Below are 18,931 nucleotides of genomic sequence, written 5' to 3' on the forward strand. Positions count from 1 at the left end.
CCCAACACCCACGCCAACTCAAACTGTGCTCAATCACAGAGCCAGCAGCAAGCCAGCAGCTAGCCATGGCAGTGCCCACCGCCTCTAGCAGGAACCAAACACATTTCAGACTCTACTTATAAAAAGGTTCACTCCGTAAGGGACCATCTGATTTATACTATAAAATAGGTGCTTTATGATGTAACCTAGGTAACAGAGCTTTACAGAGGACGTCCAAGATAGGGACGTACAGATTAACTCAAGTTTATGGCCTTGCTGTATAAAACTGGACGAGAGAAAACAAATGATATGATAATATATTCATACAAATAAAACCTACCGTAGATGTTTTTTGATAGTTTACAACCATGTTACAACAGATCCTGGTTCCTTTCCCATTCATATAATGAACACTAAAACATAGAGGTAGACAAGTGCATAGAGGCCCATGAATTATAGAACAGAGTGGGTGTTATTTTTATGGTAGAACTGACTGACCTTTAGGAGCACATAGAAGTAAACTAATAGTGGCCTGCTATCTACCGCTGCTGCCATGCTGCATTGAGCCCTATGTATCTCTCTCCTCTATAGAGAGCACACAAACTCCTCCTAAGCCATCTCTCTGTCTCTAGCCCAGCAGCCCAAGGTCACCTCTGTTTTACATCCAATAATAAGCCCCAGCACCTTAACAACACTGTAAAACCCAAAGTGCCCCCAAATTAAGGGATTTAATATACAATTGAGTAGTAATATCATTTGGTTTCAACCAAAAACCCTATTCTTACAAGGAAATTGAGTTTCATTACCCAAAACAATGCCACTCTAATTTATGTGAGGATCTATAAATGGTTTGTCTCATGCTATTTGGGATTAGGGAGGCAGCCAGCCAAAAAGGGCCTAATGTATTTAAAGTGACACATTAACAGGATAAACAGTCCCCTTATCTGCAAAGTACATAGACTTTTTTAAATACTCCAATCCCATTAAAGGGACCATTCTCCAAATGATTGCACCATCTTCTGCTCTCATGCTCCGGCCGTCGGCCCTCCTGCCAAAGAGTGAAGCTGGGGGTAATCATACACACATTAAGATGAACTTATCCATTGTTCTGGATTCTCCCCAATGACACCTCGGTCAAATGTCTCTTCCTGTTCTGATCTTGTAGAGGTGGACGGATTAAATCTATTGGCAGGGATGGTGTAGTGTACTCACAAAGCCCTAGTGAGCAGGAGGACCCGGCAGTTAATGCCTATACTGCAAGCTGGCCAGAATGTGTTGTGTATTGTACAGGCCAGACTCATATACTGTAAGTGGTGTTACTGATAGTTACTGTGTAAGATGATTCATCAGCATGGGAGCATATGCAGACAGGACATGACAATGGTGTGTGCCCTTCACCTGCTGCCATGTTGTGTTGCTACTGTGTTGTTGTCATGTTGTGGTGCTACCATGCTGTGTTGTCATGTGTTGCTGCCATGCTATGTTGTTGTCTTAGGTCTCTCTTTATGTAGTGTTGTAGTGTTTCTCTTGTAGTGATGTGTGTTTTGTCCTACATTTTTAATCCCAGACCCCATTCCCGCAGGAGGCCTTTTGCCTCTTGCCTCTTGGTAGGTCGTCATTGTAAATAATAATTTGTTCTTAACTGACTTACCTAGTTAAACAGAGGTTAAACAAACAAACCTCCAGACATACAGAGAAGCAAAACAAACATGCAGAGAATCAAATAGCACACACACACATGCACACACACACAAACACATCTCAGCCTTTTGTAATGCATTTGTCATCTTCTCTCCCAGATGGATTCATAAAGTTATTGGATTTCTCATTTCTCTTCTAATTACATTACTGTATGTTAATTCAGAACTTTACTATTGTCTTTTCATTTAGCGACGTAATCAGTTTTGAAAGAAAGAACGTGAGGATATATATCAGCACAAAGGAAAGTGATATCACAGAAGGATATAGTATGATGAATAAGAAACTCAAAATGTACAGTGCTTCACCAATAGATTATTTACCTGTATCAGAATTGTAAAGCCCACATATAGCTACATCCATTATGTATTTTAGCATGTCTTAAACACTTATTGTAGGGTGATTATTAATTTATCTTCTGTGTAACATAATGGATATATAGTTCTATAGATGACGGAAAGAAAAGCTTAACCTTGAGTACACTATTGGATATACTCACCATACCATAGTATGGTTTACTAGTATTATAGTTCATATTAATAGATATTACACCTTGGCAATAGGGGTCAGTTCCACCCCTATGAATACAGTAACAACCCTGATAAAAGAGTTGGCTCTGGTCTAATTACACTATTTAAGGTATATAAAACTATAGCCTTTAAAAACGTCCTCCTTTAAATATACTACCACTAACATTTATGGCCTAACATTAAATGTAATCAGGTAGCAGCACTACAGTACAAAAAGCTGACCTCTGCTCACTATATTGCAAATGCTAAAGGCACGTCATAATGCTATCACCAATCAATTGGGAAGAAGTTACTATAAAATGCCTCTTTCCATCTGTGTTTTGAGCAGGAGTAAACTAGTAATTTGGTAAAGGAGCTTTTTATTGCTTTTTGCCAAGTCACTATGAAAAACCTGTCATACTGAACTTATATGTTCAAATCAAACCGGTTACTTGAGGTAATTGAGGCAATATGTACATGTAGGTAGAGGTAAAGTGACTATGCATGGGTAATAAACAGAGAGTAGCAGCAGCCTAAAATGGGGAGTGGGGTGGGGACAATGCAAATAGTCCGGGTAGCCATTTGATTAGCTGTTCAGGAGTCTGGCTTGAGGGTAGAAGCTGTTAAGAAGCCTTTTGGACCTAGACTTGGCGATCCGGTACCGCTTGCTGTGCGGTAGCAGAGAGAACAGTCTATGACAAGGGTGGCTGGAGTCTTTGGCAATTTTTTGGGCCTTCCTCAGACACCCCCTGTTATAGAGGTCCTGGATGGCAGAAAGCTTGGCCCCAGTGATATACTGGACCGTACGCAGTACCCTCTGTAGTGCCCTGCAGTCGGAGGACGAACAGTTTCCATACCAGGCTGTGATGCAACCAGTCAGGACGCTCTCAATGGTACAGCTGTATAACTTTTTGAGGATCTGAGGACCCATGCCAAATCCTGAGGGGGAATAGACGTTGTCATGCCCTCTTCACGACTGTCTTGGTGTGTTTGGACCATGATAATTTGTTGGTGATGTGGACACCAAGGAACTTGAAGCTCTCAACCTGCTCCACTACAGCCACATCGATGAGAATGGGGGCGTGCTCAGTCCTCCTTTCTCTGTAGTCCACAATCATCTCCTTTGTCTTGATCACATTGAAGGAGAGGTTGTTATCCTGGCACCACACTGGCCTCTGACCTCCTCCCTATAGGCTGTCTCATCGTTGTCGATGATCAGGCCTACCACTGTTGTGTCATCGGCAAACTTAATGATGGTGTTGGAGTCGTGCTTGGCCATGCAGTCATGGGTGAACAGGGACTACAGGAGGAGACTGAGCACGCACCCCTGAGGGGCCCCTGTGTTGATGATCAGAAGTGGCAGATGTGTTGTTACCTACCCTTACCACCTTGGGGAGGCCCGTCAGGTGGTCCAGAATCCAGTTGCAGAGGGAGGTGTTTAGTCCCAGGGTCCTTAACTTAGTGATGAGCTTTGAGGGCGCAATGGTGTTGAACGCTGAGCTGTAGTCAATGAATAGCATTCTCACATAGGTGTTCCTTTTGTCCAGGTGGGAAATGGCAGAATCGAGTGCAATAGAGATTGTATCATCAGTGGATCTGTTGGGTCGGTATTCAAATTGGAGTGGGTCTAGGGATTCTGGGACAATGGTGTTGATGTGAGCCATGACCAGTCTTTCAAAGCCCTTCATAGCTTCAGACGTGAGTGCTATGGGTCGGTAGACATTTAGGCAGGTTACCTTGGTGTTCTTCGGCACAGGGACTATGATGGTCTGCTTGAATCATGTTGGTATTACAGACTTGGTCAGGGACAGGTTGAAAATGTCAGTGAAGCCACTTGCCAGTTGGTCAGCGCATGCTCGGAGTACACGTCCTGGTAATCCGTCTGGCCCAGCGGCCTTGTGAATGTTGACCTGTTTAAAGGTCTTACTCACATCGACTACGGAGAGCGTGATCACACAGTTGTCCGGAACAGCTGATGCTCTCATGCATACTTCAGTGTTGCTTGCCTTGATGCGAGCATATAAGTTATTTACCTCATCTGGTAGGCTCGTGTTACTGAGCAGCTCGTGACTGTGCTTCCATTTGTAGTCCATAATAGTTTGCAAGCCTTGCCACATCAGATGAGCGTCGGAGCCGGTTTTGTTCAATTCAATCTTAGTCCTGTATTGATGCTTTGCCTGTTTGATGGTTCGTCGGAGGGCATAGCGGGATTTCTTATAAGCGTACAGGTTAGAGTCCCGCTCCTTGAAAGTGGAAGCTCAGTGGGAATGTTGCCTGTAATCCATGGCTTCTGGTTGGGGTATGTAATTACGGTCACTATGGGGACAATGTCATCGATGCACTTATTGAGGAAGCCAGTAACTGATGTGGTGTGCTCTTCAGTGCCATCGGAAGAATCCCGGAACATATTCCAGTCTGTGCTAGCAAAAAGGTCCTGTAGCTTAGCATCTGCGTCATCTGACCTTATTGAGCGAGTCACTGGTACTTCCTGCATTAGTTTTTGTTTGTAAGCAGGAATCAGGAGGATAGAGTTATGGTCAGATTTGCCAAATGTTGGGCTTTGTACGTGTCTCTGTGTGGAGTAAAGGTTGTCTAGAAGTTTTCTTTATCTAGTTGCACATTTAACATGCTGGTAGAAATTAGGTAATTCGGATTTAAGTTTCCCTGCATTAAAGTCCCCGGCCACTAGGAGCGCCGCCTTTCGATGAGCATTTTCTAGTTTGCTTATGGACTTATACAGCTCATTGAGTGCCGTCTTAGTGCCAGCATCGGTTTGTGATGGTAAATAGACTGCTCCGAAAAATATAGATGAAAACTATTTTGGTAAATAGTGTGGTCTACAGCTTATCATGAGATACTCTACTTCAGGCGAGCAAAACCTAGAGACTTCCTTAATATTAGATTTTGTGCACCAGTTGTTATTTACAACTAGAGACAGACTTCCACCCCTTGTCTTACCGGAGGCAGCTTTTCTATCTTGCCGATGGACCGAAAACCCTGCCAGATATATGTTATCCATGTCGTCGTTCAGCCACGACTCGGTGAAACATTAGATATTACAGTTTTTAATGTCCCGTTGGTAGGATGGTCTTGATCAGAGCTCATCCCTTTTGTTTTTCCAATGATTGCACAATGACTAATAGGCCATCAGATACTTACAAGGCACCCCAACCAAAGACCCTGATATCTCCGTCTCATCTTCATGCGAATGACGGAGATTTGGGCCTTGTCGGGTGTCTGAAGTAAATCCTTCGCATCCGACTAGTTAAAGAATTAATCTTCGTCCAGTACGAGGTGAGTAATCGCTGTCCTGACATCCAGAAGCTCTTTTCGGTCATTAGAGACGGTATCAGAAACATTATGTAGAAGTTACAAATAACACAGAAAACACACACAATGTGGTAGTAATCAAAGGTACAATTGCAGCATTATTGGAGGGGAGATAGTAATTATCAAAAGTCATTGCTACATTGAAACTGGCTGAATCTATTTGACACCTCACTTTTCATTCCATTTCCGGATAAGTCCGTAACTTTTTGGAAACCCCCAGAAGCTGAATTTGATTGCTTTTAGTGCTGAAACTTCCAAAGGACACACTTCCTGTAATTGCAATTTCCAATTTCCTATTGAGGGTATGTTTTTAGGAAACTGAATGCGTGGGATCTTTAATGACTTGAGTGTTGTCCTTCCATAGCAATTAATTATAAATATTCGAACATGACAACAAAGGAATCAAAGCTCTTTAACATTTTCAAAGCTGTACCGACTGCTTGCTCATGGACCTACAGTAGCAGATTAATGAAAATAAAGACCGCCATTCTACATACTTAGATGTTGTTTTCGTGTTGTTACTTTTAAACTTGTTCCTCCAAAGTTTGAATTTGTATTAAATAATTGCACCAAAGGTCTGTATATTTGTCAGGATATCATTGATATAGTAGATTTAAAACAATATTACAACTAGAAATACTATTGTATTTGTGACAGCAATGATGGCATTAATAAGTAAACAAACACTGCATGTTATTATACATTTTGATAAGAACAAAGTTAAGTAAAAATGGCAGGGGTGCGTATGGGGATAAAAGTAGTTAACAATCTTGCACCCTAGGTGTGACGTTAATAAAACAATTTCCTATCTTAGTCAGAACATTTGAGTCACTTGTCAAGTATTTGCAGCTAAAGGAATTATCTCCCGCTGTTCATGTTAACCTTATCCACAGGAGGCACCTGAATTCAGAAAGACGTGATTAACATACTCTCATCTAGTTCCACAGACTAAAGAAATGAGTGAAAGCCATTTATCAGACACCACACTACAATGGTCAATGTGAAGTGTCCTCTAGCTGTAGTCACTAAAACATTGTCCTTGTCCAATTCCAATTCAGCTCGGGAAAGTCCTCTTAAAAGGGACTAAGTACCAATAAATTCACTTTAAGACCTCGTATCAGTCAAAAGTAATTTTCTCTAGTCAATAAAATTATATCTGAATATATACTACGCTTTCGCTTAGTCGTTGACCATTCTCTGGACATAAGTACCTGGGAAATAAGGTAGAGAATACAGAATGACTTCTTTCAGACAGTATGAGCGATGAGATTATCAGACAGTACCTGTCCTCGAGGGTCAGCCAGTTCAGATATTATACTTTTCCATTAGCTGGAAAACGGTGGTCTATCCACTTAGCTCGGTAATGAAATCTATTAGGACAATGAGATCAGAGGAAGAATTAAAAACCGAATGTTGAAACCTTAGAATGATAGTCCATTTAAATTAAAGGGCTGAAATCTTACAGGGTGAGCCTGACAGTAATTTTGAACATTACTTTCTCAAGGACTTTAATAGAGTTTCGTTTCACATGAAGGATATCTCTAGACATAAAAGACGAAACTAATCAATTCAATTGAATACTTTGATCTGGCGGGTAAATTTTGTTTTGCTGTTTATTTAGTCTTCAGCGAGAGAGCGCCAGTCGACATATTTCGTACAGCGCATCATTTGTGCTCAACCTTGTAATGGAGGGAAATTGAGAAGTACATCGAGAAGTATAATGTCAGCGATTAAAGATGCGTTCTAATGGTTTTGTATAATTTCAGCTAGTAGTTTTGAAAGTAGCACTCGAGCCAAAACTGGTCCCTTAAAATTGTGCACAGTTGTGTACAACGTCATTACGTCATTGTGCTTGATCCTCTGTGCTGTGCTGACCTGATCCTCCGTCCCACTTTAACTTGCAACCTCATTACACATCATTCCACCTGCCAATCAACATTGTCCATTAGTTTGGTTGTTGTAGGCTAGTTCCTGTTGAAGCATGCATTGTCTCCTCAGACTAGTATGGCAAACAAGCAAGTGTAATAACGTCATTATATACAACGGAAAATGTATACTTATTTGTTTGCATCAAATGACTTGCTTAGTTAAATAAAGATTAAAAGAAAATGTATAAAATGTCCTACACCTTAAAAGTAATTTATTAATTATATCATATGCCTAGTAATGAATGATGATCGCTGGCAATCAACAGCTGCAGTGTTGCCCACATTAGATTACCTCATAACAGGGAATACCTGTGTGAAAAGTTTATAAAGACAAAAGGTGGAAACATGGAATGATTTGGATGGATAGTCGACACAACATAAAGGTAGGCCTATATTTTCTTATCTAAAAGGTGGGTGAAAGTTTGCAGTATACATTTCTGGAGTGCGTCCAATCAAATTTGATAAAATGTTGTTTCATTTGCCACATGCTTCGTAAACAACAGGTGAAGATTAACAGTGAAATATTTACTTATGGGCCCTTCCCAACAATGCAGAGATTTGGATAAATAATAACACAAGGAATAAATAGATAATTTGTAACAATAACTTGGCTATATATACAGGGTACCAGTACCGAGTCCATGTGCAGGGGTACGAGGTACATTGACTTTTTCCACCTTTTGTTACGTTACAGCCTTATTCTAAAATGGATTAAATTGTTGTTTTTCCTCATCAATCTACATACAATAACGCATGATGACCTTGCAATAACAAGTTTTTAGATATTTTTGCAAATGGTTTTCTCATGGTCTGAGATTCCTTTAGATGCCGTTTACTGAGGATTGGCTTCCGTCTGGCCACTCTACCATAAAGGCCTGATTGGTGGAGTGCTGCAGAGATGGTTGTCCTTCTGGAAGTGACCATTGAGTTCTTAGTCACCTCCCTAACCAAGGCTCTTCTCCCCCGATTGCTCAGTTTGGCCGGGCCGCCAGCTCTAGGAAGAGTCTTGGTGGTTCCAAACTTTTTCCATTTAAGAATGATGGAGGCCACTTTCTTCTTGAGGACCTTCAATACTGCAGACATGTTTTGGTACCCTTCCCCAGACCTGTGCCTCGAAACAATTCTGTCTCTGAGCTCTATAGACAATTGTTTCGACCTCATGGCTTGGTTTTGCTCTAACATGCACTGTAAACTGTGGGACCTTATATAGACAGGTGTGTGCCTTTCCAAATCATGTCCTATCAATTGAATTCACCACAGGTGGACTCAGATCAAGTTGTAAAAACATCACAAGGATGATCAATGGAAACGGGATGTAGCTGAGCTCAATTTTGAGTCTCATAGCAAAGGGTCTGAATACTAATGTAAATAAGGTATTCTTTTTTATTTGTAATACATTTGCAAGAATTTCTAAAAACTTGTTTTCGCTTTGTCATTATGGGGTATTGTGTTTAGATTGTAGGTAGGGATAAAGTGACTAGGTAACAGGATAGATAATAAACAGTAACAGCAGTGAATGTGATGAGTCAAAAGAGTTAGTACAAAAACGGTCAATACAGATAGTCCGGGTAGCTATTGGTTAACTTTTTAACTAACTATTTAGCAGTCTTGTGGCTTGGGGGTAGAAGCTGTTCTGGGTCCTGTTGGTTCCAGATTTGGTGCATCAGTACTGCTTGTCGTGCGTTAGCAGAGAGAACAGTCTATGACTTGGGTGATTGGAGTCAATTTTTAGGGCCTTCCTCTGACACCACCTGGTATAGAGGTTCTGGATGGTAGGGAGCTCGGCCCCAGTGATGTACTGGGCCATACGCACTACCCTCTATAGCGCCTTGTGGTCGGATGCCAAGCAGTTGCCATACCAAGTGGTGATGCAGCCAGTCAAGATGCTCTCAGTGGTGCACCTGCATAACTTTTTGAGGATCTGAGGGCCCACGCAGAATCTTTTCAGCATCCTGAGGGGAAGAGGTGTTGTCGTGCCCTCTTTATGACTATGTTGGTGATAAATGGATGGACGCGCGCCTGTGGTAAAAAATCGTATAGCTTATTGCACAATATATTCCAAAATTCTAACAAAATACACCAGCTAAACCATTTAGGAGATACACGTTGTGGGCATAGTGTTTCTGATCGGGTTGACAATTATCTTCTAATGTATTTGTGTGGCTACGCATGCAGCCACTCATCCCAGTTGCTTCAGAGCGTGTGTTCACTACATGACAGGAACAAGCACGTAGATTTCATTCACTAAATGATGACATGTTAGAATGTAAGGATTCTGTGCCCTTTTCTGCTGGGAGAGGACTGTAAATTGTTTAATATGCATGTATGAGCCATACAATGACACAACGAGTCCAGAACGGGAGGTTTAACATTAGAACCGCTAAAGCAGTCATTTTGACAGCTCATACACATTTTTTAAAGTATTACTCTGCCATTTTTAAAGTCATGCCCCCCTCCGATCTTGGTTTTTCCTAATTAAGTCTATATAACACACTGTAAGTGTTAGAATCTTAATATCACAAACAGAACTGGAGTTATAACCAGTTTTAGGAGGGCATGTCATTTGTGAATGATTTTCCCCATTGCCCCTCCTTCTCCCGACAGTTAAAAATGCAGTGCCTAACTGATAATCATCCTGATAACGGCCTCAAAACTGAACCTAAACTATGCTGAAACTAATTTCACACATATAACAACAAATGAAATAAATGAAGTAAAGTACGATGTGGAGAAAGGGGGAGAATCAGTGAGTTGATGAACGAAGGGAAGAGAGCAATGCATAATTATGTAATCACCAATTGTGAATGAAGAACAGGGCGGGCCATTATATTGTATTGATCTATTTGAATTATAATCTTAAAATGGTATGTATCCTATATCACTTCACGGAATCCTAACAGTCTTATCAGTCTACTCTGGCCTACCTGGAGTGGCCTACACAGTGAGAGCGTGCATAATTTTACATGCTAAACGGCTTTCAATATCTGGGAAAAGATCCATACCGAGCAGCAGGTGAGCGAGTGTCAGAGAATGTGGTGATGAGGCTTGTGTAACCTTACTTTGGCAAGGGGAGAAACATCACCATGGACAATTTCTTCACTTTCCTGTCATTAGCCGGCACCATGAACAAAGTACACCCCTTCAAATGACTTGATTTGGCTATTTCAGCCACACCCGTTGCTGACAGGTGTATAAAATCGAGCACTCAGCCATGCAATCGTCATAGCAAACATTGGCAGTAGAATGGCCTTACTGAAGAGTTCAGTGACATTCAACGTGGCACCGTCATAGGATGCCACCTTTCCAACGAGTCAGTTCATCAAATTTCTGCCTTGCTAGAGCTGCCCCGGACAACTGTAAGTGCTGTTATTGTGAAGTGGAAACGTCTAGGAGCCACAATGGCTCAGCTGCGAAGTGGTAGGAGACACAAGCTCACAGAATGGGCCTGCCGAGTGCTGAAGCAACTCACTACTGAGTTCCAAACTGCCTCTGGAAGCAACGTCAGCACAATAACTGTTCATCGGGAGCTTCATGAAATGAGTTCCCATGGCCATGCAGCCACACACAAGCCTAAGATCACCATGAGCAATTCCAAACGTCGGCTGGAGTGGTGTAAAGCTCGCTACCATTGGACTCTGGAGCAGTGGAAATGCATTCTCTGGAGTGATGAATCACGCTTCACTATCTGGTAGTCCGACGGACGAATCTGGGTTTGGCGGATGCCAGGAGAACACTACCTGCCCCAATGCATAGTGCCAACTGTAAAGTTTGGTGGAGGAGGAATAATGGTCTTGGGCTGTTTTTCATGGTTTGGGTTAGGCTCCTCAGTTCCACGTGACTGGACATTTTAACTCTATAGCATACAATGACATTCTAGATGATTCTGTGCTTCCAACTTTGTGACAACAGTTTGTGGAAGGCCCTTTTCTGTTTCAGCATGACAATGCCCCCATGCACAAAGCGAGGTCCATACAAAAATGGTTTGTCGAGATCGGTGTGGAACAACTAGACTGGCCTGCACAGAGCCCTGACCTCAACCCCATCGAACACCTTTGGGATGAATTGGAACGCCGACTGCAAGTCAGGCCTAATCGCCCAACATCAGTGCCCGACCTCACTAATGCTCTTGTGGCTGAATGTAAGCAGGTCCCTCAGCAATTTTCCAACATCTAGTGGAAAGCCTTCCCAGAAGAGTGGAGGCTGGTATAGCAGCAAAGGGGGACCAACTCTATATTAATGCCCATGATTTTGGAATTGAGATGGTTTCCACATACTTTTGGTCAAGTAGTGTATATCTCTCCATCCTTCTTTCTGACTGACCACCTGTTTGTGACTTCATTCCTAACACCTTTGCAAAGTCCAGGAAGGCTATTTCCTTGTCAAAGCTATACAGTGTGAATCATCAACCCTATGCTGATTGTTAGGCGTTAATTAATTTCTGTGGCACCGGGCGAGGTCTTCCATGATTAACGACAGCGATGCAATTGCCATGCATCTCCAAGCCCCCTCTGTCCGAGGAGATAAATCAACAGTACACTGTACGCCGTCACACCCTGACCATGTCCAACAAGCACACTCTGGCTGGATTCATGACCCAGGATGTGAAGGGGGCCAACCACAACCTAACATGGTCAGGGAACACTCTCTACTACGACGTCCATATTAGGACAGTCACTCACTACTAGTCCCTGAACCTCACGTGAACTTAAGGTAATGCAGTTTCTTATGTTGAATTCTGAAATCTGGCTTGTGAAACATTAACCGAGTATGGTTCACCGATTCATGGATGTGATATTATCTAACATGACCACAGTGAAATGCAGAGGTAATTGACCATGTAGTGACGCACTCCCTCAAAACAGAACGTTTAAGATGTTCAAAAAAGAGCTTACAAAATGGATGAAAAAAGATTAAAGGCAAATGCAGCTATGAAGATTTTTCAGTTGTCAGGGAACTGCACCCTCTGTCACTAACTCTCCATCCACCTCCCTGAGAAACAAATGAATAAAAAACACTAGCTGGATTAAAACCTAATGCCTTTCAATTGTTTTTGTATTGCCTGTCTAGCTAAATAAATAAGAGGAGTCGACTTGGCTTGTTACTACTCACTCTGACTTTATTAGGCTAAGAAGCTTATCGTCAGTATCCAAGCCCAGCTTCAATATCACTCAGTACGCCATAAGCTTTCACCCAGCTCAGAACATCAGTGACAATAACAACAATGGAATGAAATGCAATGTAACTTAAAAAAAGATGCAATGTGACTGATATGGACTCAGGGAGCTATGGAAACCAGCATGTGGTAGCCTCATTAGACAGAAAAGACACACTTAGCAAACAACCAATCATAATGTATCGTTAGAAACAGCTAATGAACTGCAAGTCTCATGAGCTATATGTTCCATTTCAACGAATTTGGAAAAATTGTTATATGAATCACTTATTAATGTCATGAATTTACATTATTCAGCAATGGATTTCCCCAGTTTTGCTATTCCCTATACCATGTTGACTGTACGTACTGGCACTTCAGAAGGAAGCTCCACTTTGCAATCAATGTCACATGTAGACTTGTAGGTAGGTGGTACCAATACCACACGTATATAAAGTAGTAAACCAACTTCCTGTGACTGAACAAGTGCTCCTGTAACATTTGCATTATATTCAACGTAAGGCCCTCCCCTCTACTTGTAAGCTTCAGTCTGCATGCTACTCAACCAGTGTTACTGTGATTCAACCTGTAAAGGTGTTGATACCCAGCAGGACCAGAGCTATGAATGACACAAAGTATACTCATTCATCAAACATCAACCTGTGCTACTGTTAATATCCCTGTCATCATTTTGAATTTAACCATTAATTCATTAATCCAAGATTAACCAGTGGATCAATACATTTACCCCTGATGATACTAACGGATAGCCTGAGGACTCTCACTAAATTCTTCCGCTGTTCTGTCGTTCGCTACATACTTTAGTCTGAGACTGCCATCATTGAAGTTGTTTGTGGTGGCGGGGCGTTGTACAAAAAGTAAATCAGCAATTGGATCGTCTCTAACCAATCAGAGTATCAAAGCCAATGATGAATTTTCAAACCGCCCCTTTACCCACGTGGGTTCTGACTCTGGCCCAACCCATCAGTTTCTGGACCAATGTGTTCGTATTCGGTGAAGGGTCGAGGAGGTACTCTGATCCAAACTCATTGCAGAGAAGAAACTAATGTCTGTGGGCAGTGTAGTATTTGGTTTGTGCAAGGAGTCTGGGTAGCCAGGCAAACTAATGGATACATTTACCTTACCATTAAGCTTGCCAAAACCAGTTTCTGTATAAATGCCATTAATAAAAACTATCCTTCTATAAGGAACATCCTTTTCAATTCCTTAAGTAATTTAGTATCATTTTCCCATTAATTAAAAGCATTATTTTCCATGTACTATGTGAATGGTATGTAAATGTTATCACTCATTAGCACAATGGCTACCATGGTAACCGATCGTTAACGGTGGTCTAGTATTGACTGACAGGCCCATTGGATTGCTGGGCTTGAGGAGTAGTACCAAGCGACCGGTACATTGATTTGGATTTAGGCACAAATAAATCAGGGGCAAAATGTAAATGTTAGGTTATTGATGTGAGAGTTACAGTACAACCCTGCATCACCTTCACTCTCTCTCCCACAGGCTCACTGCACTCTTCATAGCTGTAGTACTAGTAGTGGTGGCAAAATGGGTCAGTAAAGGTTTATCTGCTAAATCACTGAACACACTGCTGTGTTTCAAACCTCTGCACAACCCCATTCCATCCATCTCGTTTTAAGTACACACAGGGACTACTTTTAGCAGAAATCCACAAATCCCTTTCCCGGTGCAGTATCTTCCAATATGCACAATACACATTATTAATGTTGTTGCACTGTGCCGGCCAGTGGGCCAGAACCTTTCCCAGCATGCTCTATTTCTCAGAAAGTTGTAAGTTTCTTTATGTGACGTCCTGCCTGGCAACCACAGATAACAGGCTAACCCTACCAAACAGTGGTACACATCTTATATTAAACACCTCAACTTACAAAAACACACATTTGCACAGTGTGTCCATGTAGTGTGCAGCAGACTGTGTGAGGTATGTTCGTGTATAGCCTTGTATCAAGGCCTTCTTACATTGCATTAGGTTGCAGATTCTAGATACCTGGCGAAGTGTGAGTTTCATTTTCCATTAGTGGCTATGGCTGAATGTGATGCATTTTGACTTCTGATAGATGTTTTCTGAAGCAGGGGACCGTGTACCCATTTCATTACTAAGTGGCAACAGTGCCCCAAGCCATATCTCCCAGACCATATGTGTAGGTGTAAAATGCAATAACATGTATAGAGCTCATTTAGTTTACCTCACCATGCACTACTCTCTTAGAGTATGGGGCCAGGAGTTCCTGACAAAGTCAATTTTTACCTTGTGGGCCAGATATTTTCCTTGTCACTGGAAAGAAAAACTCCTGGCTCTCACGAAGGGTAGAGTGGCAGGGGGTTAGATATCAAGGTGAGTCAGTCACCTAGCTCCAGTCGGCCACAGGCTTCAATGCACACTGCCCACCCCCACCCCCACCCCATCCTCTCCCCTTCCCTCTTCTCCTTTTTTCTCCGGCAGGCAGGCAGGCGGCTATTAATAATGAGCTGGTCCCCTGCAGGCTGTTGGGGAACCCTGGCTGTTGCATCCTCTCTTAGATTACAGCAGGCCTCCCAACACAACACAGCAGAGTAGCGTGGGGAGTGGGGACTCAGTATGGAACCCTAGCACGTCATGGAGGACTGCTGCAGAGTACAGAGCACCAAGACTGGGTTTAGTCCCCATGCACACAGTTCCATACCAGAACCCATGCCCTTTATACACATGCTAATGTGGTTTTATAAGGCAGTGGCACAGACCACCACACTTGAATCAAGCCTCAATGTTTGAGAGAGACTCATCATTGTGTATCCTAGGGTTCTTTGTTGAAAACAGCATCACAACTGAATTATTGTGCTAGTATTTTATACCACACAGCATCACACCTGTCAGAACCCCCAGGTGTTCCCAAAGAGGGCCCAGCACTACACCTGATCATCCATGCCCCATGAACTGTAGACCTATGTCCAAACACCACACACAGCCCCAAACAAAGCAACACACCATGTTCTCACAACATCACACATTACCATCTGGACTCCTGTGTTCCAACACATCACAGAGAAGCACCATACCTGGCTGAAGCTGTAGACTTCCCCCTTTCCACACACTGTCTCTCCACAATCAAGCTCCATGTTGTCAGTGGCACACTTTTTAGACATTTAGCTGACACTCATCCAGAGAATCTTACAGTAGTGAGTGCATACATTTCCTACATTTTTCATACTGGTCCCCCATGAGAATTGAACCCACAACCCTGGCATTGCAAGCACCATGCTTTACCAACTGAGCCACATGGGGCCACAGCATACAGCATCATATAGCTACAACCCCATGCGTTCCTTTATAAAACCAGCGTGCAACTGCAAGTACCTGAATAGCGATCTATGTGTTGCACCACTAACACCACCTGCCAGACCAAAGCACCTGCCTAAAGACCTGCTTTCAATCTAAAGTGCCAGTACTAGGTTGGGTGGTATATCGTATATTTGGAAAAAGCCATGGGATGATTTTTCAATATCATCAATATCGTTGAAACGATTTCTTTCACATTTTTCAATACATTTGAATATTTGTAGCTACTTTTTAAGTAAATGCCTGCAGTCAACTTGTGCAATACGTTAAGAGATAAAAGAACATTGCGTTCTTCATTTCACCTGTCACATTATTATGACGCTTAGTCCCCGTTTACGTGTCATGTGGTGTTTGTTTACAAGCACACAACGACGAGAGACCGAAGCTGTGTTAGTCACTCTAAAATGTGCAAAGTGCTCTGCAGTTGTGCATTTGGTTTGCTAATTTAGTAGCTAGTTAGGTATCTAGCTAAGAGATTAGCTCCTTCCAAAATCAAACATTTTCTTGGTAACAGCAGAGAATCCCCTCCTGAATCGAGAGCCTTGTGGGCTAATATTTGTTTTGCGTGTGCAGCAAACTGTGAGTAGCATTTTTAAGTTACTCATATATTTGTATAATTTATATAGTTTAGGTCAGAAACTGTGCAAAATGTTCACAATGTACTCATTAGCATTCTCTATGGGATTTTACATGTACCTTTTAGCATTGCTAACCTTCGGATTACAGAGTATCAGTGGGGTTTGAAAACACCGCCTCTTGTGTTTAGTGCGGGTATTACAGAATATCCCGGAATGGCACAAAGTCAGTATGAAGGTATGACAATCTCGATACCGCCCAAGCCTAGCCAATACCCTTTAATCCAGCCACCCCATGGGTTCTACACAGCACCCAGCCCCACAGTCAGAGCCCCCTAGCAGAGTGCACACCTTCAGGGATGTAATCCCTGGCTCTCTCACTGTGGTCCCCCATCGTGACACAGTTGGGTCTGCGGGGGCTTTGGGTTTGAATTGAAGTTGAAACTGCTGCCAGGAGTCTTCCACTACACTGACTGAGATCTGAGGATCATAAACTGATTCATCAAATCAAATCAAATTGTATTTGTCACTTGCTTTCAGTGAAATGCTTACTTACAGTCATTCCCAACAATGCTGAGAGAAAGAAAATCGAGAAATCATAGAAAAGTAAAACATAATAAAAGTAATAATAAGTAACAATAACTTGGCTATATACACCGAGTCGAAACATAGATTCATACTTAGATACATAGATTGATATCTCTGACTGTCATCTTACCTGGATACACTTCAATGGCCATTGATTCAAATCTACAGATAGAACGCTCCTGCGGGACGGAGTATGCGTGTGCATTTACTGTGCTCTTGATTACATCTAGTCAGTCTTGGTGATATGAACAGTTATGAACAGATAAAGAAGAAACACATATTAAACGTCTACATTATCAACTGCTTTTTAGCCCCACTACTATTGACACATCAAATGGTATGACTAAGGCCAGGAGTTTACATGACATGAGCATAGAAAATAACCCTGAATGGCCCTGGGCATGACAACAACGACGGTATTCAAACACTCTCTTTTAGTATGCAACATGCTGTTGTGGTCTGAATTATGTTGTGTAATGTATTCAATCAGTCCTCCTACGGATGTATCAGGGTTGGTGTTCTGCTTTTCGACGTGGAAGTTTGTGTGGTTTCACCCGGCATATTGAGTAGGCCTCAGCAACTCTGAGCCTCTGTATCACATGACCACAATATATGGCTTCTGTCAACCGTCATTAGCCAGCCACTCTATTTCCTTTAGACATTAGAGTTGAGTCACACACTCACAGAGACACACACACACGCACACGCACACACTTGCTGTCCTGACACATCCCACAATACACAGTTGTTTTCCGCCTTCATAATAAATGGATCGTCTGGCCACTTTAGTGAACAGAAGAGATAAATTAGACTTGCTTCTTGCACCTGTTGGAAGTAACTTCTTGAAGACTTGAAACTTCCTATTTGAAACTTCCCATTTGAATGTATTGTCTTTCACTGCACATGGACAGGGGTATAATGTGATGCTGCATCATATCTCCAGAACATATCTCCAGAACAAAAATGATTATTCCTGTCAACTGTTATGTAATTCACTCAGTATAAATGTAATTTGATGATGGAGTGTGTTATGTAATATTTAATTTCCATTCTATCGTTCATCATCTTTCTCATGTATTTCTGCAGGAGAGAGGTGAGACAGGAGCTGTCCATACAGAAGCGCTGACAACTGGCCCTTCCACTCACATGTCACAGATACAGCAGGAACTGTCCGGTGCTGAAATTCACTCCAGCTTTCCTGTGGACACAGGAGCTGTCCGATTCTGAAATGCAAACCAGCAGTTGTAATGGCCGGGAAGGGAGCTGTCCACTGCTAAAACAGTTGGGAACCATTCAAATAGACAGAAGTCAACTACATGTTATTTGCAGAGAATGCACAGGCTGCGGGGAAAACCATGTCCTCACATACAGCAGGTTGGAAAATTACAGATATCATTATAGAGGGGAGGTCTAGCTCCATGGGGGAAAATGCCAGTCGACTTCAAACATAATGATCAAAAGGAATTGGTTTTCTTTAAAGCTATAGGATCGGAAGCTGGATATTGCTTTAGGACCATTCCTTTAACATAATCTAGAGGAAAACCATGTGCAGTGAGCTGTGTAGCATATAGCATATAGGTGCAGTTACTTGGGAGAGAATAGCATCTAATTGAGAGGTGTGTGTGTTTCTCTCTTTCTCTGTCTGTCTGTCTGTCTGTCTGTCTGTCTGTCTGTCTGTCTGTCTGTCTGTCTGTCTGTCTGTCTGTCTGTCTGTCTGTCTGTCTGTCTGTCTGTCTGTCTGTCTGTCTGTCTGTCTGTCTGTCTGTCTGTGTGTGTGTGTGTGTGTGTGTGTGGTGTGTTAATTAAGGATG

General features: G+C 42.3%; 1 protein-coding gene across 1 annotated transcript in view; it reads right to left on the reverse strand.

Annotated features, from left to right (window-relative positions):
* The window catches only part of LOC106563268 (astrotactin-2), a 533,795-nt gene that overhangs the window by 462,559 nt on the left and 52,305 nt on the right, over positions 1-18,931 (reverse strand). The window lies entirely within an intron of this gene.

This window comes from Salmo salar, chromosome ssa11 (assembly GCF_905237065.1).
Source record: "Salmo salar chromosome ssa11, Ssal_v3.1, whole genome shotgun sequence".
In the NCBI taxonomy this organism is placed as follows: Eukaryota; Metazoa; Chordata; class Actinopteri; order Salmoniformes; family Salmonidae; genus Salmo; species Salmo salar.